The following is a 2,500-nucleotide window of genomic DNA, read 5'->3' on the forward strand; positions in this document are numbered from 1 at the left end:
CACGACACCGAGCGCGGCCCGGAGGCGGCGCGTCGCCACGGAGGAGAGGAGAGGACAACGGGGACGGGAGAGGACGAGGGGAGAGGAGAGGGGAGAGGAGAGGAGAGGAGAGCGGCGGACGGCGTGCGTGGAAGGCAGGGGTGGATGAGGACACGCGGCGGTCGCCCCCCGAACGCCGGACCCTCCTCCCACGTCTCCTTCCACGACCGACCGATTCCCAACTCTCTCCCTCTGTCTCTCTTCCCTCTGTCTCTCTCTCTCTCTCTCTCGACGCCAACGCAGCACACCATCCTCCACGCAGCCGCGAGACGCCCCCCGCCACGGCCAGCGACGGACGCCGTGCGCCCCCATCCACCACCGACAGACGCCCACGACGCGGGGCTCGGGGGCCGGCACGAAGCGCGGCGCGGCGCGGCCGCAGCCCGGGGGAAAGCGCGCGGCGGCGGACGACGCCGCGGCGTCCCGCGGGTCGCCGCCGGGGCACGCATCCCCGGGGCGCGGCCGCGCACGCAACGACTCGGCCTCGGGTCGGCCCGAGCCGCCCGCCCCGACACGGCGAAGGCGAGGGCGGCGGGGGGGCGGGCACGGACCCCGGACGCGCGCGGGTCAGGGCGCCGCGGAGGAGGCGGCCGGGCCGGGCCGGACCGTCGCCGGGACGCCGCCGGGGGCGGGCGGCGAACGACGGCGGAGCGGACGCGGCCCCAACACCACCAGCACCACGGGCCCCGGCCGCGAGGGCGCGGGACCGTCCCCGCCCACCGGCACACAGCCCCGGGGGTACGCCCAGGGACCGCTTGCGGCGCGAGGGCGCTTCCCGAAGGGGACCGACCGCGGAGGCCACGGCCAGGGCCTCGTCGCGAGCTCTCTCTCGCTCTCTTCCCTTCTCGCGGGCAGCGGGGCCCCCGTGGCCTCGGCACGAGGGGCACCGCGTCTGCACTTAGGGGGACAGAGGGCCCCGGACACGGGGCCCTGCGAGGAAACCCCCAGCCGCGCCACCCCGGGAAGGCGCGCGCGCGCGCACCCCGGGGGGGCGATTGATCGTCAAGCGACGCTCAGACAGGCGTAGCCCCGGGAGGAACCCGGGGCCGCAAGTGCGTTCGAAGTGTCGATGATCAATGTGTCCTGCAATTCACATTAATTCTCGCAGCTAGCTGCGTTCTTCATCGACGCACGAGCCGAGTGATCCACCGCTAAGAGTCGTACGAGTTTGGTTTCTCTGGGTTTCGGCGGGGTCCCCCGCCGGTGGCACGGCACATTTCCCCCACGGAGGGAGGGTTGCCTCTGGCCGGCCAAGTCAGACGAGACAGAAAACAGCAGACCGGAGCGGGGCCGGAAGGTTTCACGACGGGGCGCCCGGCACCGACCCGCAAGACGGGGCGGGCTCGGACACCCCACAGGCGCCCGGGGGGTTCCCACCTGCGCACACACACACCCCCCCCCGTCAGGGACGCGGGGCGCGCACGCGCGCGGGCACACGGGACCCGGCCCCGCACCACGGCCGCCGGGTAGCCCCCTCCCGACGGCCGCGGCGGCGGGGAGGGCCGGCGTGGCGCGGCGCGCGGCGCCCCGGCCCCGCGGGGGCGGGGGCGGAGGAAGCGGGGTCTGGGGGAGAAGGGAGGGGCCTCCCGACTCCCCGCGGGCCCGACCGCCCCGACCCCAAGGCGGACGGGCGACCCCCCCATGGGTCTTTAAACCTCCGCGCCGGGACGCGCTAGGTACCTGGAGAGGGGGGAGGCGGGCGAGGCCGGGGAGGGGCAGGCGGAGCGCCCCACGCTCGCCGCCACCCCCGACGCCGACCGACACGCTCTCCGCCCGCGGCCGCCCGCAGCACGCGGGCCCCGGCGCTACCGGCCCGTGACTCGGGGGCGCCCCGGCCGGGCGACGGGCCCAACCGCCACACGGGACACCACCACGCCCACCGCCCGACGACGTCCCCACCGTGTCCCCGAAACCGGGCCTCGGAGACCTCCCCGCTCGCTCGCTCGCGCCCGGACGCGGCCCTCTCCTCTCCGCTCCTCTCCCGAACCCCGAACCCCCCCGCCCCCGGGGCCCCCTGACCCCTGCACCCGCCTCCCGGGCCCCCTGCTCGCCACCGCGGGCGTTCAGGGAGGCTTCAACGGGAGGCGCGGGGGGGGGGGGCGAGCGGGCAGGGCGGGCACGCGGGGGGGGAGGGCGGGAAAGGGAGAGAGCGAGAGACAAGAGCCGGACGGACGGACAGACGGACGGACGACGGAGGAGAGGCCCCGGGCTCGGAGGACAGGCAGAGGCGCCCGGCGAGGGGGCGGAGGGCCCGGAGCGGAGGACGGACGACCGGCGCGGGGGAACAACCGGTCCAGGGCCGGCGGCGGAAAGGCGGCGGGCGGGCGGGCGGGCGGGCGCGCGGGCGGGGGGCCCCCCACGGGGAGCCGCCACCGCCGCGCCGCGCCGCGCCACGGCCACGCCACCCATCCCGAGACGCACCGGGGGCCCCGCCCGTGCGGGGGCGGTCGCGGACAGTGGG

General features: G+C 77.5%; 1 non-coding gene across 1 annotated transcript; it reads right to left on the reverse strand.

The window, feature by feature from the left end:
* Nucleotides 1-1,046: 1,046 nt before the first annotated feature.
* Nucleotides 1,047-1,199, reverse strand: LOC131749449 (5.8S ribosomal RNA). Its single transcript, XR_009333514.1, has one exon. It is a non-coding gene; the product is annotated as a 5.8S ribosomal RNA (ribosomal RNA).
* Nucleotides 1,200-2,500: the final 1,301 nt, after the last annotated feature.

Source organism: Kogia breviceps (assembly GCF_026419965.1).
Source record: "Kogia breviceps isolate mKogBre1 chromosome 20 unlocalized genomic scaffold, mKogBre1 haplotype 1 SUPER_20_unloc_6, whole genome shotgun sequence".
Classification (NCBI taxonomy): domain Eukaryota; kingdom Metazoa; phylum Chordata; class Mammalia; order Artiodactyla; family Physeteridae; genus Kogia; species Kogia breviceps.